The sequence below is a fragment of the Nyctibius grandis genome, chromosome 7, assembly GCF_013368605.1.
Source record: "Nyctibius grandis isolate bNycGra1 chromosome 7, bNycGra1.pri, whole genome shotgun sequence".
In the NCBI taxonomy this organism is placed as follows: domain Eukaryota; kingdom Metazoa; phylum Chordata; class Aves; order Nyctibiiformes; family Nyctibiidae; genus Nyctibius; species Nyctibius grandis.
Window position 1 is genome coordinate 24351452 of NC_090664.1, and position 26390 is coordinate 24377841.

The 26390-nt window shown below is 36.1% G+C and overlaps 1 protein-coding gene across 3 annotated transcripts in view; it reads right to left on the reverse strand.

Moving 5' to 3' along the window:
* Nucleotides 1-26390, reverse strand: part of HDAC9 (histone deacetylase 9) — a 294314-nt gene that overhangs the window by 61519 nt on the left and 206405 nt on the right. The window lies entirely within an intron of this gene.

A 26390-nucleotide genomic window follows, 5' to 3' on the forward strand; every position in this document is an offset into this window, starting at 1 on the left:
GGCTGGATCATAGGAGTTATTTATCTGTGCTAAACCTTTCAGTTACAATGAAACTGTGTCCTTCAGCCCAAGGTAGTGCAGATCCTCCTTTAAGGCTGATGGTACTGGGAACAGAGAATGTGTCTGGGAAGCTGAGAAGATTCCTTTTTGTCTCACTAAGGAGATTTCCCCAAAGAATTAATACGTTCCATTTGGGTATGCTGCTGTCTGCAGAGAAGCCAAGGGATGGCTTCCAGTTGGGTGCAGTCCTAGAGAAAACATCAGGCATGTGATCCTCCCCACCAATCTGAACATCAGATGCAAGACATTAAAGAGATTATACCAAGGGACTCTGTTCCTTTTATTCTTCCATTCTGTTTTTGTACATTTAAAGCACATGGCTAGGATGCTCCCAAACCTTTTTTCTCCCAGAAGAGATTGCAGAGAAGTATCCAACCCAGTAATGACTGCAAAGACTGTCACACAGAGCTGGAAATCTCCAAAGAAAGTTAAGCTGATGCAAATAGCTACAATTCTTTTGCTGTGTTGGTAATTTAAAAAGGAAACGGGCAGGAATACCAGCTCAGGATAGTAATTTATGTAACCAAGAAAAAAAATCCACACTGCTCTAAAACTGCAGAGAGATGGAATGGCTTAGTAACATAAATTATTTTCTCTTTCCCTAAAATCCTGCAGTGTTTTCATTCAGTGATCTCAAAGTACTTTGAACATTAATAAATGGAAAATCTCATATCTTCAGCTGGTATAAATCAGTATAGCTGTTTCTGATTGCATAGTCCTCTAAAGCAAGCATTTCTTGTACCCACTTCACAGATTAATCAGCTAAAACTAAAAGCTGGTAAAAGACTTGAATAAATTACTTAGTTGTCCCTGGAAAAACCTTGGAAGAAAATGCAGAAGATGACTCTAAGTCCACTACTTCAACTAGTAGAAAACACTATAAAAGCACAGTTATACTGACCTGTATTTTGCAAGAAATACATAGAGTGGGGGTTTTGCCACCAAATGGAGACCCAGTCTCTTGTTTGAAAGAATGTAGGTCTACCTACAGTTTCTCAGTTTCATATCCTGCAAATAAAATATTGTTCCAAACAATCACTATGTTGTCCTACCTTAAAATTACACAAGTTTAAGTAGGGTGTTGAATGCACCCTGATATGAATAGATCAGAAAGTATTTAAAAGATTGCCCTGATAGGTATGTGGACCTTATGGTATCTATTATTTTTTATGTATTGTTTGCACATGTCGTTTTAATGTAACACAATAGCAAGCAATGTCTATCCTCACAGAAAGCTACATAGCATTTCTGTACAACTATTAGATAATTTTTTTTCTCTGTATTAATTGACTTTTTACTACCGTCTCTCTAAAATTTTGTGTTACCTTCATGGCATTTCTTTATGCCAGTTCTACTGTCAGCCCAAGTTCACCAAAGCCAAACCTGAGAACTTTCCCCCAAAACTCCTTGCCAACTGTCATCTGACCATCAGCTTTGTCCTGGACTTATCCTCCAAGGTATGCCTAAATTCTACAGATCTTATCTGTATTAGTTTCTAAGTTTTATGTTTTATATAAGTTTTATCTTTATAGCCTTTATTTTTATATATTTTCATTTATCCTTATAGGTTTTCTTTTTATATCTTTTTAATAATTCTATTTCTTCTCTATTTTTTACAAGCACAGTCAATATACTTGTCCTTACTTTTATTTTATAGTTACCTTATTTGCTTTCTGGAGATACAAAATATATTTTTCTTTTCTTCTTCAAGGGGCAAAGGGTACAACATCAATACAAAATGCTCACTACTGTAAATCACGGTCATTTCGCTGGGATTTACACATCGTATTAAATTTAAGTACACACCAAAGTCTTTAAAGGGTCAAGGTCTTCCATGGATGCACCCAAGTTAGTAATTTCAAATGTCATAATTGTAAGAGTATTTAAGTGCCACTGAATGAAAAGTTTTAGAAGCACCAATGCTTTGCTTTTTTTTTCTTTTTTTTTGGCTTGTGAAGACATTTTCAGAGCCTAAGGCTATTATTTGTGGGTTCCTTTTTGAATGAATAATTATTTTGGCATCCTGCATGCAAGTTTCCTGAATTCTATTAAATCTGGAATCACAACATCTTAAGCACTCAAAAAGCATAAGAAATATTGACTACAGTATCTGCTGATGCTTCCATTTTTATTACTATTTAGAAAGGTGGTTTCTATGTAATTATAAGAACTCTTCTATATTTGGTCTACAGTATGCCTCAGTCAGGGTCTCTGAACCAGTACAAAAAGAACCAAAATAAGAAAAAGTTAACAAACAGGAAAAGTACGAGAAAAATATTACTTTATGGTTTTCAGAATTCACTTAAAAATTAATAGCATAGTCAAATAAAATTATCCAACTTCTGGAAACATGGGCAAATGCATATACACACATACAATGCACACTCACATCTATATTCAGAACCGGGTAAATTCAAAGTTCAGTGGTATTAGGTAAAGGGACTGGCTAAAAATTATGGTAAGTAAGCTTGCTCAAAGGCTACGGGTTTAAGTATCTCTCAAATGATTATACGCTGAAAGGTTGCCTTGGATCAAAGACTTCCAGCTGTCCAGTAGCCAAATATAAAGCCTTCTATGGAAATACAGGCCAAGATGGCACATGCAATAACAGTATATGCCTTTACAGAACACCTTTATCCTGAAAAGTGACTAAGTAAAAAACCCTGCATTGTCTATTAAATGTTCCTCTATCTTTTTAGAGTCTTATTTTTAGAAACACTGGCATGATGAAAGAAAAAATTTACTATCTTTTACCTTTTATTTATTTCTCAGATCTCAAATAAAGCTCGTTGGTACCATGCCATCTTGTGCAACATAAATAAAACTTATTTACTAAGTTCCAGCTGGTAGCTAAAGGGCTGATGTGGCTTCCAAGAGCTATACAACTGAAGATGATATATGAGAAGGAGGAAATAGAGGTTTAGTTTGAAAAGACGGGGCTTAAAATAAAACACATCATGGCTCAAAATAGTATCATCAGCACTGAGAATGTAAAATGTAATAAATATGGAATCCCACCATTTTAAGTTAATTATTTTTCTATCAAAGCCATTCTAAAACGTATGGGAAATGGTACTGACATACGCATATACACTGCCAAATTTTACCCTCAAGTATTATTTAAGATAGCATTTAGCTTTCATGGTGTAACATGTTCCTATCAGAAAAATCAGTTCAGTGCCCATTTCTTGTTATTACTTTATTTTAGCGGGGGGGGGGGAATAAATCTTTAGAAGCTTTTCTGCCATAAATATAATCATCACATTTGGCAGTATATTAAGTTTTCTGTTTTAAAATTTGCATGGCTGCTTAGAAAACATATTACATACCTATCAAGCCTGAGTACACTACAGTATTTTCTATTACAAAATAACTATCAGTTTTGCCTTTCTACTAAGTAATTTCTTTCAACAGTATTTTATCATAAAAGTTAGTGGACTTGACCTAAAACGTTAACATTATAAACTAATAATACTACTAAAACTCACTACTCCCAGTAAATCTTACTACATAGTAAAAAGATTGCTCCTAAGAAGACAAAAGTAAGTGTTATAATGTCAGAAATAGTAAAATACAGAGGTAAAAACTTGCCACTATATGTTGCATTTGTAGAGTTCACAAAATGAATGATAGCATGAAATTCCTGTCTGGAATTTCATATGTCTATGAAAAAGCATATTGTATTGAGCATATTCTACCTTTCAGTGTATTTTCAGAGTACTTGACACTTTTAAAATTACTTAGCAATCCAAGAATAGTATAAGAGAAAGGAGAGCATAGTACCTATTTTACTTACACTCCACAGGAATAGTGGAATTGGGGAGAAGAAGGAAATGGTGGTGTTCTGAACAAATTAAAAAGAGAAAAGGGCTCTGGAGTATGAAGTTTGTCTCTAGGTTCAAAATCTACCTTCCTCCTTTACGAAAAAGCTTTAGAAAAGCTTTCCAGTTTCGGACATATAGCATAGTTTGACAAACAGCAGGAATGAGGAAAATACGCTACCTAAAATTTACTGCTATTGATCATACAACATCTCAGTTCGCAATGTTAACAATCTGCTTATGTCACCACTGAAGTGATTACTAAAGAAGTTTAAAGTAGTTTTCAATTCTTGCAAAAGTGAGATGTGTGGAAGAAGGTAGGGTAAATGTTATTTAAAAATGCCTGGGGAGATGAATTGGAGGGCTTGCATTTTTCATGGGAGCAATAAGTTGAGTGGATAAAAGATACAGAAATCCCTTGGAAAAAATACTTTTACCACAATATTTGCTAAATTTCTGATAAGTTCATTTTTCCCAGAAGGGGATTTTTTTTTCTTTATTTTCAAATGAAAAGAAAACAAACATTCTCTATAAATCACATTATTCATCAAGGTCACGGCCATTTGCAAAAGCATAATTTTTCACATGCTGTATTCATCAACATGGTTTTGAAGAGAAAATACATGAAGTTGATTAATTTTTTTCTCAGAGGTCTCTACATATTCGCTCTTGCAAATGCTTTCTTGCTCTGTCTTGTATTTCCTTCCATATATTCATAACTACTTTTAAAGGTATTTGCTCTGTGTGTGGTTTTCTGTATTATCATTAAATAGAAATTTCACAAGCTTTTGGATAGCCACTATTATTTTGTTATATATTATGTTGTTATTATTCCTTTGAAGTAACATTATTCAGAAAATTGCTCATATGGTTAGTCTTATTTTTCAGCTCTTACGAGGTATTCTTTCAGAGGGAAGATACAGACATATTTCACTTCCTCTTGTTTTTTGTGCTGAGGATCAACATACACTGGTAGAAAAGGAATGTATGGACATTTCCTTACACCCAAACCAAATTAACCAACAGGAAGTGTCTCTGATGTCAAGCAGGAAGATATTGATGCTACAGGCAGCAACAGTATCCAACACTTCAGTGTTAGTAAATACAGTTCTATTTGTTTGTCTCTTGCTTGGCAGAACATTGTCATTGGAATTGGGGCCACTTTAGACCATCACATTACTCTAGCATGTCTTTAAACAGACCAGCTGGGCTTCATTCTGATAGCCAAAAATACAGCATCCCTCATATAACAAGGTTTTGTACAGTATAGAAATATCAAGTCTTGTCACTTTACCTAAATTGAATGCCACTTAATGGAAGCCATACTGATATAATTTTACTGGGGGTTTAGAGGAAATATTTACAGATAAAGTAAGGTAACTCAGAAAAGCACTTTTCATTCCCTGCCCTTCCCCTCCCCCCCCTCCCCCCCACTCCCCCTGCCCCGCAAAATTCTCAAAGAAAGAGAGAAGGTATTTGTGGGAGCAGGGGAAACACTCACACTAAAGCACTAATCCCGAGGTACCATATAGCGCTAGAAACTGCAACTTTTTCTGGTGCAGTTTCAGCTACTGTTTGGTTAGAAATGTGATCCAGTGTTGGCTCTGGGTAGTTTGGAAGAATCCTGTCTCTTTTATATTATCCTATCCCCTCTCTTCCCCTCATTTTGCTCAACAAAATAGAGGAAATATGATAGACTCCACAGACAGAGAAAGTTGGATGTCAGCACTTACAAATTAGTTGAATTGAACATGACTAGAAGGACTCAACTTGCAAAGAAAAGTACCAGACTTGTTCAGGGAGTAACATCAGGTAGACTAATGTTTTAAAATATGAAACACTCTCCTGTAAGAGAGTTACACCTATAACTTAAAGAGTGAAGTCAAAGAAAGGACTGGAGGGAGCTAAGGCTTAGGGAAATATGGAGACAAATATGACATGTTGAGGACAATGGGAATTTTGTTTCTGATTTCAGTAGTATGAAAAAAATAGGGTTTTATACCTGAAATTCATTTTCATATAGGAAAGAACTTTAAATATTAAGGAATCAATGACACAAATAAGAAGTTTAATAAAATACCAAAGTAGCAAAGGAATCTGCATTACCACAATATCTGAAACAAAACCCAAGATGGTCACGAGGTAATTGTATCAGCTTCAGAGAAACTTAAATAATAATAATAAAAAAGGATATATATTCCCATTCACAGACACAATGAAGGAAACAAAGTTTTTCTTAACCACATCTGAAAGGAGAAGAGAAAAAAGGAAAAACAAAGAGCTCTGAAAAATAAGGATTGAAGACAACACCACAGAATTCAGGAATAACATGAAACCTGCATAAATGTTTCACAGCTTTTTTTTTTAACAAGGAAGGAATAGTGAACAGCAAAGCACTTGAAATATCAGCCCAAGAAACGAAACATGAAAATGTAGATATACTGCAGTGTGATTTAATATTTTACTTAAGCTTCTATTGACTTCATGCAGACAATATTTCTCCTAATAGATTTTATTTGATGTATGCAAAAAAAATGTAGAAAGTCTTGTGGTCCTAGATCAATCATAACTCTTTCAGTGGTGCACATGGAAGAAGCCTTTTATTTGTGCCAGGTATTTTACAGCAGAAAGGCAATTCCACTCACCCCAAGAGAGTCATATTGATACAATGCTAATCCATTTGCCAATACAATATCTTGCACCAACTCTTCATGTTGCCAGGACCCCTGAAGAAGGTCAGAGGAAAAATCATGGTGAAGTTTGGGATTTAACTGAAAAGCATCTAAAAATTACGTTTTGATGTTTCTGAATTTGCCTTTCCCTCATGAACTTGCGTCTCCGCACTTCTGTTACAAAACTGAACTGCTCACACCTCTTTTAATCATTTTTGGATCCTATTTGGAGTGATAAATTGGATAGCCTCCTCAACAGCATGAAACAAAAAAGACTTTTTCTACCATATGTTATGGTAATAAAAGAGAAAGCTGTTTCCCATTATTGGCTGGTCCATCTTCATGTAGTCAGTTGCCTTGGAAACTGAGACTGATTATAATTTCAAGAATATGTAAGAATAAACTGAATCACATAGTTCCTTTTTCAATGTCTGTCTCAATTCACAATGTTGAAACTAGCAACAAAAACATCCTTAAGCATGATTTCCACTTCTAGCTTTATTTTTGTTGCACTTATCTCTCAGAGTGACAGTCAAAATAATATAATAACTTAGATTGGATACTTCAGTAAAATAATTGCGAAGTTTCAGAAAACATTGTAATAAATGTAAGTCAAATGTACATTCAAATCGACTTCATTAAAAAAAAAAAGGTTGTTCTTCCATATTTGATATCTGGATGACATAATATCTAGGTATCACGTAATTCAAATACTTCACTCTGTCCAAACACTTGAACTTTTACTGAAGCCAAAATATATTTGATAAAACATTCATTTTCCAAGTATTTCACAGACCCCTTCAGGAGTTCATAATCATTTCTCTCCTAAGGATTTGACTTTAAGCAGCTTTAGTGTGCTTACTGCAAATAAGTTACCATTTATTTATGAAATCTTTTTGTAATTTTAAATTCCTTTCTTAAAATTGCCAGCAGAACATGTAAACTGTGTAATGTGCTAGTTCAAAAGCAGCACTTTTCATGCTGCTATCTTTGGATTACCAACAGTCCCACAAACTCTGCAAAGATCTTTTTGCTGTGAGTCCTTCAATTCCAGTTGCCAACCTATATTTAAAAACAAGGAGTTTTACAGCAGCTGAGAAATTTGGCACACTCTTCCCATCTACGTTTTGTTAAAATTACTCTTCCAACATAAAATTGCCAAACCTGTCATAGGGAGTTGTGCAATTACAGTGAATAGGAGAATTATCATTGCTAATACATGGGAGGTGATCCAATAGATTTTTAAGTTGTGGCCCCTTCAAGAAAGGTTAGAAGACTCTTGGCACCTAAGCAAAAAGAATTTGTCAGCCCTTCAGCACGAACAGCTAAGGAAAAAATCACTTATTAAAATCTGTAATCTTTCTATCATTTTTCTGTAAGATAGTTCAGTCTTTGGAACAAAAAACAGAACCCTAAGTTAGTATAATGTTAAGGATAACTACAGAATTCCAAACTCAAACAGCAATTGGTGCCCTGACACTGGGAATCCTGGCAACCTGTCAGTCCAAGTGGAAACCCACAGTCAGGAAGGAAACAGTTATCTTTGAAAAGACTTGACTGTGGAATGAGAACTAGTAAAGTCTTGCTTGCTACAACACAAAGCAAGCCAGCTTTCCCACTACCTCGTTGCACTGCTTTCTTCACCAAAAAAGCAATGATAGAGATGAGGAGTATCAAAGAGCAAAGAGTACTTAAAAATAAGCTGATCCTGCCAAGGCTGATATTTTCATCTTCCCTCTGGCTCTACTCCATTCTTTTTAAATTCCACTGAATCACCAAAGGAGAACTCTGGTCTGATCACGGAAAAAAAAATTTAAAAAAAAATCAGTGACTAACCCAACCAATGAGAAGTACTCTAGCTTGTAATCTAAGAAGAACTCCTTTTATCAGAATTGCTAACTACTGGTAAATACAGCTCTAGAATGGCTTCAAGAAGCTTCTGAAGTTCTAGAATACTAAGTATTTCTATAATTCATGCAGATACCATAGAGATAAAAAGCATTTTAAATTGAAAAAGGCATATGTTGTTTCAACAGCTATAGGGTAAACATGCATCTTCCAATTTGGCTCTATTTCTAATTGCAAGTGAAGCCAAATCCTGATACTCAGTTCCTTCAGACTTGTGCTCTCTTTAACAGTTCCTACATTCTCCTTCCATAAGTTAAAAAATTCAATTAGTATTTCTTTAATTCACAATCCCATATAAATGTAAATAATAGTTTATTATTATAGGAATGAAGATTATTATTAGACCAGGCTAATGTGAGAAAAAATTATGTTCTAGGACATATGTAAAAAACCACGGGTTTTGTTTAGCTTGTTACCCATGCATTCAATTTTAGGCTCTGTACAGCTTTAAAAGGAAGTATATACTAGCAAAGAATAGACCTCAAGGGGTTTGAAGTTTGGTTCATATAAACATCTAAATGTTTTCATGTTTATTTCAATCTTATCTATGCAAGGTCACCAATACTATCAGAATATCCTGTTGTAGAATCTGTTTCTAATTCCAGGATGAAAAGATTCACAAATTTTTGCCTTAACTTTTTAAAAATCCTATTAAAAATTTGTTTTATTCTGAAGTTGGACTGAGGGTATAAGTTTCTTTTTTTTATTTTATCCAGACTAGTTCCACCATGTCTTGTGTAAATCATTATAGTCTTGTCTCTCTCACTTCATTGGCTTTTTGGCTTCCATCTGTTTTCTCTCATCTTTTCCTCTACTCTGTCTCATCTACATTCTCTTTCTACTCTGTTTTCTCTCATCTGCTTGCTCATTACTGTTAGTCCAGCCCTCTGTTTTCCCCTTCACTTTGCAATTATCTCACAGAGGTGGAGAATGCGTGAGACCCGAGAGCTCTATTTTGAGAGATGCTGACCACTTTAACTTCTTTTTTTGACCTGCAAACTTTGGCTTCTTATTTTAATCTATTTTTTAAGACAGTCCTGGATGTCTTCACTGACCTAAGCATGTTATCTTTCTGAATGTTGTCAAAGGCAAATTGTGCTCTTATTCCTAATTTCTACAGGACCCATTTGTACTTTCCATAGAAAAGTGCAACTCCCTAGTGTCCCACCTGCCCATAGGTTAGCACAATATCATGGTATGTACTTTACTAATTTCTGAAGGGAAGCTGTAAATGTTTTATTGTTGCACATTATCATATCTGTTGAAGAACATTTAGGAATGTGTTCATTCTAATGTTAATAGAATTAATTTAATAATAATGTTGTGATACATGCAAAAATTTGAGTACCTCAAATTTGAAAAAAAAGAAATATAGACATGCATTTAAAACCTTTTAGGATCATACATTGTTTTATCGCTGAAAACGGCTTAACATGGCAGGCTTAATGCTCTACAGCTACTTTTGTGACACCATGGATGTCACAACTCCCTATTCTAAAGCTCTAATCTAGCCACTGATGATTAGGGGTGATCATTAATCTTTAAATTGAATTCAGTCAGAAACTTCCAGCTTGAAACTACTTTTTTTTTTCTTTTTTAATAAAGAACAGCTCTTCACAAATGTTCAAAACTGTACAGTAAAGTACCAACCTTCCAGAAGTGTGCATATGGTCTCATTCCTGGAGCCTTCACTAGTTTCTCATGTTTGTGACCTCTCCAGTACAGTCCCCTGTGACAGAAGTCCAGAGACACAATGCCAAGGGGACTTAGAAAAGGTCATCACTTCAGCATCAGGCCCATCATTTAAAGGGTGCATTGATGCATAATTCACAGAATTACCTACACATTTCTAAGTGGCTTGGGAATGCTGGCTGGACAATTAACGGAACAGCCAGCTTCAGTGGAGTCCAGCTGTACTATGTGTCCCTTTTCCTTGGGTTAGCTCACATTTACAGTAAAAGGCACCTCCTCCAAGTAAACACTCCTGAAGTAGGAAAGCCCTGTTTATCTTCTGGGACTTACCACCTCTGCCCTTGTGCCAGCCGAGATCTGTATTGGTCAAAGCTTTCATTCCTCAGATTCTGCCCTTCTCTTCATGCTGTCCAAGGGAATATTTTCAAGCACTCTCCCAAGGAGGGAAAAATAGTAAGGTTCTTGCTCTTCTCAGTGTTAGTGGAGGAGGAAAATCACTACAAATTAGTGCCCTGCTGGGGAGGAAACTTCTGAAAACTCCATAGACTTCTACAACTTCCTAAAGGTTACAAATGAGGTTTAGATAGATAGCTTGCACATTGCCTTAATTACAGATTCCCTGTCTCTTTTCCTTGATTGTGAAAACTGTGAAAGGTTTGAAACGGAGACTGGAGAAAGGCTCATCCCTCTGTTGACAGCACTGTTCTCCACTGAATGGCAAAAAGGCAAGTGACAGAAGTAGTTGGCTGATTTGGATTTTATGAAATAAAAGTAGCAGTGTTATTCCATGTCATTCCACACTCCATGACATATCATACTCTTTTTTAAAGACTACAAAAATTTTTAAAACTGAGGTGCTAATGTGGAGCCCTGTCAGAGTAAGGGTTGCTACTGAAAGAGGTTACCAGTCCTTCACGTTTTCAGAGAGGCTGTATTCTGAAAGCTGGCATCTGTGCCACAGCCAAAGCAGTATTTGTCTTTCAATGAAATGCTGGAATCACGAAGCTGAGTGATTTGGAGCTGCACTAAGCAGATATTCAAGACAGCATTTTTGGAAGGCAGCCACTGGAGTATACTGTATTACAGAATAAATCACATTGAAAAGATGCTCCCTGTCAACTTGGAGATACTTTTAGAAAAGATCAGTTACAGAAACCATCACATTTATGTGACTATTTCTACCTTTCTTTGTGACACAGGCTTATTTCATACACACTGTAAGATCCCAGATGAGCTCCCCTAAGCTTTCACACAGATCACAATACCACAGGCTCTTAAATCTAGTGGAGAGGTCTCATTTTTTTATAGTACAATGAAGTACAATTAAGGCATGATCATCCCGACAGGTCTGAAATGATCTCCACCTTGACTCCTTAGGGAGTGTGTTGAAATTTAGCCATTTAAAAGAATCTCTAGCTAATGTTTCAACTGCTCTGAACTCTCATAAATATTATCAGCTCTAAATTTCTGGAAAGGGTCACTGCTGAGAGGTAGTCCCTTCAGGAGTATACAGTACAACCTGACTAAAGAGCAACCACATCCCAGGTTATTGTTCTCATGTATTTTGGTCTAAGTGCAGCCAACAGTATTGGCTACAGAAGGTGCAGTACAAGGATATAACAAAAAGTGTACAACCAATGTGGCAAACCTCCCACTTACTTCATCAATAAACTGAAGTGTATACCTTGCCTAGGGATATGACTACACTGTACACTGCAGCAAGATGCAGAGATGTCTGTGCTAGCCTTAAAATGAGCCAGTGTGGATACTGAAAAACTTTTGCCAGAGGGACTTGGTTTTCTACAGACTTTCATATTGCTAAGAAAAGTAATTTATCTCAGCACAACATATTAACCCCTTTAAAGCTTCTTCCAGCCTGAAAGATTAGCACCAATTAGCGCAGGTGGTTCATGAGAATTTTTCAGGCATTTCACAAGTAGCTTAAAGCTGGATGGAACATATCTACACTTTCTTTGCAGGTATAGAAGTATAGGCATACTTTGAGGCACTGGCTTAAGACAACATCCCTAACCAGACATGGATGAAATCAGGGTTAAGTGAATTTTCCCTGAAGTATGTAAATAACCATTACCTTGAATAGAGATGAATTTAACCAGGAGTGGCATCCAAATCCAGATGCAGACACCTAACCATATACTGTAGGAGTCTGTATGTGAGTTGAAGATCTAAACTCTCATTGTATTTCATGGAGACAGAGGACTCAGTTCAGTTACCTACGTGAAGATACCCAGCGGCTTTTGGGATGCAGGGGGACCTGTCCTGGCCACCTGCTGACCCTCCAAAAGGGCACAATCTCCCAGAGATCCTGTGCTACAGCTGTCAGCCACAGCAGTAAACCTCAGCTCCTCCAGTGCATCTCATGCGGCACTGGACTTGTATGTTTTTGAGAACTGAATCAAGGCCCTATTTGGTGCAGGCAGTGAAGTCTAGAAAGTCATTCAAACAAGCAATGTATGTCCCTGCTTAAGGGTGAGTCACACAGCTCTCTCGGTTTGGCTGACCCTGTCACCCAGAGCTCCACAATGGGAACTGAGACACCTTGCCCACATGCAGACACCTACATTGCAGGGACATGGCTGAAAAATCTGAATTTGACCCTGAATTCGCCTCTGTTTATATGTTAGTTTTTAACCATAACCTAGTGTGAAATAAGAAGCCAAAACTCACAACTTCTTCACTATTATTGAGTAAATCAAGTTATAAACTCCTGCAGAGAAACCATTCTAGGAAGCCTTCCCTTAACGCTATTCTCCATCCCGTCTTAAGGTACTGGGGCAGCGAAGGTCTCCTGGGTAGAGAGGAGAGGAAATCAAGCTTCTTTTCCAAATATAAAGTCCTCTCTCTTCATGTTCAAAGCAGAAACGACATAAGAAAGTGAATCACATCTGCATAATCAAATTTTTCAACTAAGATCTCAAAACGTATGGCTGCTTTCCACATTTTCCTTTAGAGTACTAATACAAATTGTTTCTACACAGCAGGCTGAACCTTCTATTTCCTCTCAATGGCTTGTACATTGCTTCTTTTTCAGTGCAAAAATCATAGTCTGATCTGGGCAGCTAATACAGTTATAAAAATTTACAATGATAATTATCTGTACTTTACTAAGAATAAAAGCATTAATAAGCAGTGTGGGCAATACAGGATTTAGCACTTTGTTAATCCCACAATTCTTACACAGTCTAATATGCCACAAGTAGTATGGAACTGCAGTTACAGAATAGCTTCCATTAAACAAAAAATTACTTGGTTTTTAACTTAAAACATGTGAATTATTAGTCTATTTTTTAAGACATCTAAGATAAGATCGACTGGAAATTCCGTGTAATGCTTCATGTTACAGTTAGAATAGAATTTCACTTCTCCTAAAAATGTTTTAAGTACAATAATAAATAGAATGCAATGGGAAGTCCTCTAAATTTTTAAAGCAGCACAGAATTTGTGTATATTTTTCTGTGTTTTATTACAGCACTATCATCAATCACTGTAGTTATTTTGGAATACTGTATATATGAATTAAATTAAGGCAACAGAGCTACTAGGAGAAAATATGCAACTAAAAGCACTCCCTGTTTTTTCTTAATCCTAAATCTGACCTTGTTAACAAGGAGGTGCAAGACTTCACACTACAACCAAGAACAATAAAGAATGCTATCCTTATTTTTCCTCTAATTATTCTTTTCTCTAAATCGTATTATCTCCCATTTGTTTTATGCGATATCCAATATTATTTTCTTTTATTCTTTTCAAGTTTATTGTAGTCATGGAAATAAAAGTATAATCCTTTGATGTCACACATCACACAAAAGTACTCTACAAGAATATAGCATATGCCATGATATGAGAAATGTATCCCAGTTGAATTCCTCAGTCAAAAGAATTACATACCTATGGCATCCTCTGTGAAAGTTCTCTGCAGTGAATTATTCCCACTGTCGTTACTGAGTACAGCAATGAAAAGTCACAGCCAAAAAGCCACATGTATATGACTTAGGTAGGTAATGTCCTTATTAACTCTTTCACTATTCTTTACCAGGGTAAAGGATGACTGAAAGCAACCTGTAATTACATAAACAGGTAAAACATCCAGCATCCAATTAAATGTTCTTTATGACATTTATCTTCCAGTTACCCTCTTGTTATCAAAGAGTGTAAAAAAACATGTAATGAACAACAGAATGCAGTGCTGCCAAAACATATGTCACGGTCACTGCATCTAAAAGTGACTTACTGAACCCAAATGGTTCAATTTACCTCTTCTTTATACATTCTAAAATGATACAAAGGAAGAATAATGAAAAGCAAAAGCAAAATCTACCTTCAATTTTTAACAGGAGAGCAGATGGATTTTCTACCTGAAAATTCTAACAGGAGAGCAGATGGATACATAGAAAGATGGCATCTAATGGTCTTTTTTTTTAGATCTGTCAGTTTAAAGACACAGTAACTTCACAGAAGTAGTGAAAGTAATGAAGCCCAACATGTATTCTTGGCTCAGCCAGTGATTTGCTGTGTGGTCTCTATAGTGTTTTGAAAATACACACCATTACATCAGATAATGGCTAGTTTATGAATATTTTCATTAGACTTCCTTTTATTAAATTGCAGATTTACAAGCAATTGTAAGTAAGGTGGAAACTATGAAACTGTGTAGCCCTCAGCTCCCCACATAAAAAGACACCCTTTTTAGCACCTTATATTACCTTAAAAACATTATTGGAAACCTTGGAAATTAGTCGTTTAAGCATCCAGGGAATTTTTTGCTCCAATAAAATGCTTCCTCAGTCACTATCCCCTGCTTGTCTTACACCACCCACCTAAGCTTAACTTAACTTTACTCTTTAAAGTTTGTAGACTGATGTGCAAAGGTCAAATTAAATCACCAGTAGATTTTATAATCCTATTCCTTCTATTGAAGAGATCGTTAGGCATATGTTCAAGGTATGAATTAAATTACTAATAGATTATATAATCTCAATTCTCCCAGTCAATAAATCTTTTCCAGTATACTATAATATTATTATATCATCATATATGCTCCTCCAAATCACATTAGCCTCTATAAAATGTGAATGGAGGTGAAAACACACTCAGGCAAGGATTATGATTTACAACATTAATAGCCCAAACTACATCTTAGGAAACATAGTATCAAAGGGGAAGTTTGTGTCTTGTTATTTAGTTATAACAAATGAGAGCAAACAAAATCTTCTGTTTAATAAAGAGCAGAACATCTGCCCATCTGGAAATATTGCTTATTGGAACTCTGACACTCTCACGCTATGACAACTACACTGCTATTTTCTCACAAAACAACCTTTTGTATTAGAAGGGAAATAATTGTTTTCTGATAATTGTAATGAATTATGATGATTTCAAAAGATATCTTCTCAGGTCAGAGAGAGATTTATTAGTGCTAATAAAATATACATCAAGATATAACCAACTCCCTGTGATGCTGGCTATGAGTTTAACAGGTTAAAACCTGCTGCTTCTCTTTAAAGCGTATAACCAATTTGCCATTCTACTAGCATAAAAGGTATTAAAATGACAGGCCATATGAAAGGTAAGGAAAACAAGAAGCCTTCAGGCTTCTTAGATAGGAGTCCTTTGTGCTAAAAAATCTTCAGCTATACATACATAAATTTTGCATTATAACATATGTATTATTTATAAAATAACATAAGGTGGAACTATCTCAAATTACAGAAGCCTTCTTTGTGAAACAGTGTTGCCTTAAGGAAAGGGCTGAATACTCTGTAGAATGTATCTTTGTGACATTTCTAATTTTTATGAAAGAACTCAAGACATTTTCAAGCTTTTAAGAAAAACAGAAATATTAGCTCCATGAAAAAAAAAACCACAAAGGAAATAAAAAATAAAATAAAATGCTTACAGAACAGACAGCAACAGAACTGATTTTTCAGTCTTTTTTAATTTTCCTCCACGCTCATGGAAGAAATGTTTGTATATCTTGATCTGAACTTCACAGTTTGGGTGCCACTAGAAAGTAATATTAATCAATATTTCTTTTATTATGTGTTAGTGTTGGTAAGACGGGATCTGGCCCAAATTGGGCAATATTATACACTTTCATTAGTCTCAGGAGGCCCAATCCTGGAAAAATAAATGCACACGTGTAACTTTACTCAGGCTAGTAGCCTCATTGACTCAATAATGGGTTAACATGTAAATATATTCAGCCACATGTTTAAGCATTTGCAGGATCTGTCCTAGGTTTCCTGACAGCAGTCTTCCCATGGACCTTTGTGGCCCCAGACACCGAATCCTGAAGCCTGAGAGACATCTCTCCTGCTATAGAGTGTCTAGATCTGAAAACTCAGTCATGTAGACAAGTTCAGCTTCTTTTTTTTCCAGCAGCACCACCAGCTGGAGCAGCTACAGAGATTAGGACCAAACTCTGAAAGTAATTATCCTGAAGAGCGTAACCCACAACTAACATTGCTAAAATACCTCATTTGTTGCTTGCCCTTACAGTATTTCACAAGAGCCTTTCTGTTTTTGGAGAGCACATTACAAGTTACCGTCAAGATATCAGGCTGGCTGTAAGGAGTTGGTTCTTTAGGGTGTCAGGCCTGCAAACACACCATAGGGGTTTCCTCACTTATTCCCACTTCAAAGAAGCATTAAGAACAATTTCTCTTTATTACAGATTTTAACTAGATTTCTTTCCACTGTGATGATTAATTAGGCGTTTGTTACAATTTGCCTTCTTTCCACCTCTAAGAATAAATGTCCCCTTCTGCTAAACAGACACAAACAAAATGTTTTGAAAAGTAATCACTTGCTAAAAAAAAAAAAAAATGGAAATTGGGCTTCTGTGTTGTGAGGAATGTACACACATAGCACAGTGAAATTTAACACGGGTAAATGATCTGACTGCCTCAAAGTGAAGTTTTTGCCTTCCTACAGTGGCCTTTCACCCTGCCCTTTCCTCCAATCTGAGGAGAGCTGATGTTGATGGAACAAATAATGGCTCCTTTCCTGTGTAGTAAAGTCAGCAATAAAGCTCAGTAATTAAGGTGACCGGGGAGGCCCAGCCCAGCAGGCTAGTGGTGTGGTGAACACTTTCAGAACTTCAAACAATATCAAAGTCACTGAAAAACGGGCCTAGTTCAGGACTGGTTTGAATTAAGCATCACTTCCACACGCACTTTTCAAATCCAAGCTCAAACAAGAAAGCCAAGGCCTTCTGGATTTCATTAGAGCCAATTATCTTATCTGTTTCATCTCAGGCCTGACCCTAAGGCTGGCAAACAGCTATTCAGTGCGTTTGTGTGGTTGTTTGAGAAAGCCTCCAGCCAGCCAATGGCCTGAGGAACTGCTAATTAAAACACAGTTGCCCCCTGCCTCTAGTGATTAAATATTTTCAAGCTTTTGTAAATAATTTTTCCATTCTTTGCCCCAAGCCTCAGAGGTCCAATACATGCAGTAATTTATTTAGTTTGTCAAAGAATACTGCTGGAAATAAAACTATAATAGAAACTTAGGAAACTCTTATATCTTGCTTAACTTCTTCAAGTGACATTCTACAAGCTTGCAAAACATGTATACTGTTTCTTATGTAATTAAGCCTTAATAACCTTATTGTGTTTGAAGTGATACAGTGTACAACAGGCCCTACATTTTGTTGATAATCATCATGTTTCCTCAGATGTCAACAAGATACGTATGTCCATGGGCTTAATGAGATCATAGATGCTGCAGAAATGATACTGAGCAATATCTGTTCTCCTGAGACAGATGGACAGAGGGAGGATCACACTTCCAAAGCCTGCTTGGGGAAGGACTGAATCCTACCAGTAACATACCCATATGTCTCAGTCTACAAAGAACAGTTCCAGAACACAGGTCTGTGTCACCATGTCCCACATAAATTCTGGTAATTAAAATTTGCATAAAAGACAAAGAGCTTCATGTCTTTCATCTGGGCTAGAGGACTCAATCCCCCCATCTCCCTCTTTCAAGCCCTGGGAAGACACATCCTCTTTGCATCAGATTAGAGGACCTGGTTCTAGCCTGGTTCTAGCCTTGGTCCCAGCCACCCCACCAGCTCACATGACCTCATGTCTCACATGCAGCCACTGTCACCAGTATTGGGGGTGTGTACCTCTCGTACAACATGGTGGGGAGAGGAACAACTTACGTCCCTTTTTTTCCCAGTCTAGCAGCTTTAGTTGGCAGTACATACAAAAACATTTCCCAGATTAACTCCTTACATCTTACTATTATCTTACTGTTATATTATATGTCCTATTATTATTAACAAACACGTTTATATTAGTACAGTGCATTGGAGGTACTGTTGTGAACAAAAACCCCATTGTATAAGACACTGCAAAGAAGGAATAAAAAGATGGTCCTGCCTATACACTTTATGGGTACTTGGGGAACTACAGGCAAAAGCTGTACAAGCTAGAAAATTAGATAGCTTTGCTTAGCAGCAATCTTAGCAGTGCAGGAGTTTAACTACTGCCCAGTTTTGTGGGGGGCAATATAGAAAAACAGAAATGTAATAAAAGATTTCAAGGAGGCTATTGAAGTAATTTTGTAACTATTTATGAGAATACCCTACAAGTATGAACCTTATCACCAGAAAAGGCAGAAAACCTGTACCTGGTATAATGATCTGGAAAATGAAATTCACAGGAGCATTCTGAGAACGATATTGCAATAATAAACAAAATGGCAGAAGATAAGAAATCAATTTAGCTGATTGGAAGGGTAGTATATTCTGTATTTCACAGACATGCTACAGAAAGAATTTGCAAAGTTTAGACATTGCTGCGTTGTGACTTCCAACAGAGAAGGTCAAAGGTAACACAAGAACTTGTCTGAGTGACAGACAGAAAGATGGTTTTGCCTATAGAGAGTGGCAGTAGGAATGGCTTGGGGGTGAAAGTTTGCTAAGGTTGAGCTTGAACTAAAGGCAGATTTCCTCTATTAGTATATCACAAAGTTACTATAAATTTTCATGATGTGCAGAGGAGACATACTTAGAACAGAGAAGTAATTGGCTGACAAACAATAATTGAATTTGCTCTGTGGATGAACTGTCCTCTAGACAGACACAAAGAAGTAGGAGAAGGGACCAAGACCAAAAGCAGAATGCCATGGAATCATTGAAGAAAGCTCAAGGAGGGAAACGCTGATTCTTCCAAAAGACAAGTTAAAGGAGCTACTTGAAATGTTGGGTGGAGGACAGGAACTACCAAGCACGGAAGCCAGGGAAGGATGATTTTTCAAGACAAAGGTCATCAGTGGATGACACACAGGCTAAAGAAAATGAGGGTGAAATATAGACTCTGCGCTTTGGGCTAGGAGGGCTTTATGCTAAGAATGGTTTCAGAGGAAAGGAAGGCTGAGATGCTATCTTGGAGAAGGTCTAGAACTGAACCAGAGGACAGACAGCAATCTGTACATTCAATGGTCTTGGCAATAGAGAGGGAGAAAGGAGAGAGGATAATAGAGAGAGAGATGAACAGCACTTTTTCTTTTCAGTGTAACATCATTGTACCACAAGGGACAAGAGCCTGTTGTGAGGGGAATGAGAGGTTAAATAGGTAAATATAGAGGTTAAATAGATAAATAAAGGAAGACAAAAGCTTGTGTGCCAGGTAGATCAGAAGATGAAAAAGAATGAGGCGCTCATGCCAAGCAAAAGAGTTTGAGAAGAAGAACAGATGAGGAGCAACTTTGTGATGAGAGGCATAGGACAGAGCTGTGGGAGGAAAAGGGGAGTTAGGGCAGCTGTGAAGAATTTGGTGAGTGGTCAAATTATTTCTCCAAGAAAGAAATACGAAAGGAAGAGGGCAAGGGGGGAGTATTTTCAATATTAGAAAATTATTTCTACTGTTTCGTACTATTGGAAAAGTATTTCCAATACTTTGAAGTTCTTAAATTTGCTTTGCAAGACCACAAAAGACAACATAAAAATTTCTGGGTTTGTTCAATGATTTTTTACATAGGGGCCAATGACTGAACTTGACGCAGAGCAAGTCAAAATTATGTCAAGAACGCTCATCCACTGCATGTTTTCACTTTCAGGGGCAGCTAATACTTCTTAGCAGTGGCCCATCTGATGGTACAGAGTGAGAACGAAATCACTGCCTTCTTGAACATTTGGAAATCACAGCGTCTTTGAGCTGTTACAAACTCTACTTTTCTTTTGGTGGCTTTGCTTGCAGTTTCTAACAAGAATCGTACTGAAAAATATGGGCAACATTTTGAAATACTTTTTCTTCATAGAACAAAATGAGGTAAATAAGCAGATAATAAATTGTCATTTTCAGATCCAAGGGGAATCAGTTTCCATAGAGAGTTCATCACACAGGCAGTGAAGCAGATGTTAATAAAGCATGGGGGTTGAGAAGTCCCTGTGACACAGGAATTGAAGCACTTGCAGAGGTTTAACAACAATACTTTCTTAATCTGTAAACACCTTGATTGGAAAGGTAGGAGGGTTGCACTGGATAGGGAGGTAATTAGTCCCCACTGTTGCATCAGCCTAATAATGCAGGATTAGAACTGTAACATTTTTGAGAAATGTACTCTTTTACATAATCTTTTTGTAGATGTGCATCTCACTGATATTTGTCAGAGCCAGACTTCTTTTAAGAATGAGGGGGGGTGGAAAAAACATTCCAAATAGTCTAACAGCAAAGGCATTAACTTCAGATGTGATGAGATCAGGTTCAAGTCCCTGATTCATAAGAATGTGGGAAAATAAATTGTTTTCAATCATTCAGGGATGGGATTTTTCACTTAAGGTTTTTCTGCTTCCTGGAGTGATGTCCTCACCATGAGGCCAGAGATGAACATTGTCGTGAAAGGGTTTGAAACACACACTTAGTTGTTTTCTTGGAAACTTTCAAATAGTTTTGGTTTTGTTCCAGTGTAGAAGAAAATCACATGTCAAAACCACGGACAGTTGCTACTTACTGGAACTGCTGTCTTTAGTCATCTCTACTTAGTAATGCACACCCTGCACAGGAGGGAGAAAACAGCAGAGACCAGTGAATTTACTGACAGGGAGAAAAGAACTAAATAAGCTGCATCGTCCCTCCCGCCCTCCACTTTATATCATCTGATATGCATGTACACTCCTATGCATGACATAGGAGAAATGCATCCCAGACATAGCTATTTTCAACTTGGTTTATACTGTGCTGTAATTTGTTTGGTTTCATTTCTCATGAATTCTTTATACATTAATAATTTTGGTAACTTTATTTTAACACCTGATATACATATGACTAGAACGTTTGTGGTAGGTAAACATATGAATCAGCTAATGAAATACTTCAAAAGCATATTTTGTTTCAAAGCATAACAACTCATGAAAGTGCTTGTATATAATCTTAAAGTTTTGATTGCTTAATTAGGTTAAATGTAGTCAGAGCATCTAAGATCAGATCCTGCCACAGTTACTTGGTGAAGAGCCTCTGCTTTCACAAACTCTTTTAACAATGACTTTTGCAAGAAGCTATTACTACTTATAAGTAACAACACTACATCTTAGCCATGATTATGCTGGTGTGCAAAACTGAGACCTGCATTAGCTAATGACACAAATGATCTATTTACTTCTAAATCCTGACCCTAGTATATGTGGTCACAGGACAAAGACCCCACTTTGCAGGAAAACATACACAAATATGCCAAACGTGGTAAGTCACTCTACGACTGAGCATTTTTCTTATACTGCCTGTAAGAAACAATTAATGCCTAGGAGTTTGAAGTCTGATGGGTTTCCTCACACTGGGTAGCAACTTACTTTACAAGAAGCTTCACTGATTTAATGGGATTACTGGTGGCCCAAGCAGTACTAATACCACATAATGATGAGTCATAGACCTCCCTGAACTTTTTCATTAGATATCTATTTTTGAGACATTTATGTTTTCATAGTTTCAAACATCTCTCCACAAGACTAAAAGCTGACTTTAAAAAGTAATAAAATACTCAGAGTTGGTGCTCCAACAACATCCAGTAACAAGAAACCTCATAAGATCTTGCAGCACTGAGCACAGTGCTATTCGGCATAATTCAGGATTTCAAAATCTGACTCTTGCCAGATTTTTCTATTTTTCTTCAGAATTACTGGAGCTTTATTTGCTAGAATTTATTTTCTATGAAAAAGTCTTGTTCCTTTCATTCAATTACTTTATGGCCAAAGTGTAGCACAGGTACACAAAATCATTAGGATTAAAAAATATCTCCAAGGAGTTATTGGTGCAAAAGCATGAGAACATCTACAACCACAGGCATGCCCTGGAGGTACCCACACAAACTTACACTGAGACACAGGTGCTTGAGCACATACAGAACCTCACAATACTTCTTTGCAATCCTGCTTATATTTGAAAGGAGTGAAATAAAAACTCCCATTTTTTTTTCTTCTTTAAGTATTAAAAGAATAGCGGAGGTCTTATTAGCTAAGCTGGCTAAAGAAAGCATGAATAAGAACTGTGTAGCTGAAAGGCCTCTGTTTCTGCTGTTCTTGAAACAACACTTCTGTCTGATTCTGGATAATGGGCTTTTAATAAAAATATCCACCAAAGGAAAACAATTAAACAATACATAAAGCACCAGGGTGCAATCTAGTGGTTCTGTTACAGTCTGGAGCTGTTCCAGCAGAGAACATGTGGATATTTTTTACAGGCTACAGTGTAGTTCTCAAAAGTTATTATAAAGCAACAAAGTTTAAATTGGGGCTGGACATCTATACAATCGCTCAGTGTTGCTGTAGAACTTCTAATTCAGACCTGATATTTATCACCATCTAAATGCGACAGATATTTCGACTTTCAGGATAAAAATATCTTCGTTGCTCTTGCTGCTGTTTAATTTCTTCCAGGATGTTTCTGGTGATATTTCTCACCTTTCCATCAAAGTATTTGACAATATGGCAATTCTTTATCCATATAGCTCTATTCTTTCATCTTTCTGGCTTGACAAAAATTGGAAAATGGTTATATTGGAAAAGCACTCAGGTACTTTTAAGTACTTTGAAACTACAGACCATATATGGCTTGGGGTTTTAATCAAATAGTTTTTAACCTGAACCACATAAACCTGACACATGCCATATTTTATTATCCTTCCTCCTTCACCCCCTACATCACCATGTCAATAAAAGAAGCTGTGCATCTGTAGAAAAGTAAGCTGACACTAATTAATTTCTGTAATGAAAGGTTTCATTTCTGTAGTTCCAGTGAATGAAAGGAGTGTCATATGCAGTTTTAAAAATCCTGTTACAGTAAAGGTGAAAATTTAGGGTAGTTTGGTGAGAAGAAGTTACATTTTCCAAATAAAAATAAACAAGCAGCAGGAACAAGAGGTCACAGGTTATAAACAGTGTTGCCAGTTTTAGTTTTATGGTGAACTTTGAAGTATAACAAAATGTTGAAAAGCTGTTTATACCAGTGCTTCAAATGCTTTTAACTCTGCTTGTCCATTTTCTAAGGACTCTGTCCCTATCCCCATGATACTTAACATCTGAATGCTCAGAACATTTGTCAAGAAACAAGAAAAAAGCATGAAAATCTACCATTATTACAAAAACACCACCACCACACTCAAAAAAATATTCAAAAGCCACATATCCTCAGGAGTGTTGAATATTTACATATGAAACACATACTCTAAGCAGATTTAAAAAATATTATTCTGAGCAAACTTCTGCCTTCTCTAAACTTCTTCAAAAGGAACTGCTCAGGCACTCTTAAGTCATCTTCTTATAGCTGTTTGGTGTACCTTTCTTTGAATTCTAAGACATTTTCTGCTGTAGAAGGGAAAAGAAAGACATCTCTGGTTGAAATGCTTGTCTTTTAAAGATATTTGGAAGAAGTGGACAAAATCAGAAATGGAAAACTGATTGAAACTGTAACTTACGACTCCACAGAATGCTGTGGATGACTGAAAGCAAACCATATATGTCCACACAGAAACTATTGCATAGATTTCCTAGAGCTTCCATGACTGTGTTCTGTTCAGCTATATTTTCTTTATAAAAGTAGTACTATGCCCATGACAATGCAGAAGGACTGCAGATAATTAGCACTCTCAATAATGTCCATCTATATTTGGGTAAATCATTATCCGCCTCTCATACATATGACTCAGATTCTGCCTTCCTCTTTACGCAGTGAAATGCTGAACACATTGCTGTCAGCAATTGACAAGAGAGGTAACAATAGCTGGGATAATCTTTACCAGTTATTTTAAAGCAAAATATTGAGAAATAAATATTTTTTTTCCATTAGTAAAGATAAATATGACATTTTGCTAGTCTGCAGATATTGCCAACGAAGTTCACTGATAACATAATAAAGTTCTGAAGATGTTAGTTCTGTCTACTTCTAGTTCTTTTATTGACTCATGAGGCTGAGCAGCTAACTTGGCTTTTTTATTTCCTCTCCCACGCTTTTGTCTTTTTATCTCTTCACATTTGAATCAGAAACCAAGTCTTACCATAATTTTTAGACCCAGTCTAGCATAATATAGCTTCAGCAGCAGCCTCTGGACATTACAGCCACAAAAATTAATACCATTAAGTTATGGGTATTTAGTATTATTGTTTAAAAGAACTTTTTCCTCAAAAGCTATTCTTGGTGGAATTCATTAAACATTATCACAATATACCATTGTGCTATGATTCATTGGAAATAGTTAGGTACAGCTAGGAAAAATGTTGATTTTTGTCTCTTGCATTCTTTTGTTATGTTTATCAGAAACCAAGGTTTCTACTCAGTCAGAGAGTTATACAATAGTGCAGAACAGTGATGTCAAAGAAAACCATAATAATATTCAAAATAATATAAATCGATGGTTCGCCCTCATGTGGTGTATTTAGCTCATTTCTAGAAAATAGCAGAGCTTCAGAGATGAGCAAGTAAAATGATTTGGCAACTGGATACATTTCTAAATGGAGAGAGATTGAAAATACCAGAAATATTGTATTTTGGGAGAATAAAAATAGGAAAGGACATGACACAGATAATGAAAATGTATTATTTAAAATAATAAATATGGATAGCCAAGAATGTGCACTTCATCTGTACATGTAGTACATGAACAAATGGATGTTTAATGAAAGTCAAAGACCAGTGATTTGAGGTAAAACAAAGAATTTTTGGTTTTCTGACACACATACTTAAGATCATGAAACTCAATACCAACAGGATACACAAAACTTATTAAAGTTATCTCCAATTCCTTAGTGAACTAAAAGTTATAAAAGTAATATTTACAGAAAAATTAAATTAATATACACAAATATATACTATCTATGTATACTTACATGAGAAAGTATAAGGAAAACATACTATTTTATCTGAGTGTTCTTTTCAGGGTTTATGTATGAAATTGTAACTTAAAAAGTCAAAAAAATTCATAGTCATAACCTATGCTGAAACAGAGTTAAGAAGGAGAATATATTTGAAAGACACAAAAAGTAAATTTACAAAGGTTTTCATTTGAAATGTCAAAATTAAACATTATCAGATCAGGAAATACAAAAATAACACCAAAGAAAGGGTTGGTATACATCAATGTAATCTCTCAAAGAACCTTAACCATGCCCTGTAAGGCCGCAAGACTACAATGAATATTTCTTAATATTTTTGATCAAAGATTAGAGTACAGAGAGTTTTAAACATATTTATTTTCTCCCAAAACAAGCACTGGGAACTGTAAGACAGAGTGAAGATTTTCTGCACACCTTAATCTTTTTTTTCTTTCATTTTTACACTTTAACATATGTGGCTTCAAGTATGATTTTAATTTTGGATTCTCTTTGTTGAAAGTTATTATTTTGGGGTAATTATAAATTTTTTTCTGTATTTTAAATTAAATCATGAATATAGTTCATCTTTAACTCTGCCTTGATGTCACCTATGTATTTTGAATTTTCTCACCTTCTTAAATTAAAATGATGCATGTGACTCTTAAAAATTGAACTCAAAGATAATATTATCATGAGCTATTCCTAATCATTCCAAGAAACACATACACACATTTCATTTTATGTAAGCTTTTATGGCCAGGTTCATTGATATGCTGTGGCTGTTTTATGCTGCTCTGGAGTAGAGCAAAGCAGCCAGAGCATACTAGCTGGTTGAGCTAAATTTACAGCTCCTTTGTTGAACAAAAGCAGTGCAAAGCAGTTGGAAGGCACACTCCAGTTTCCTTC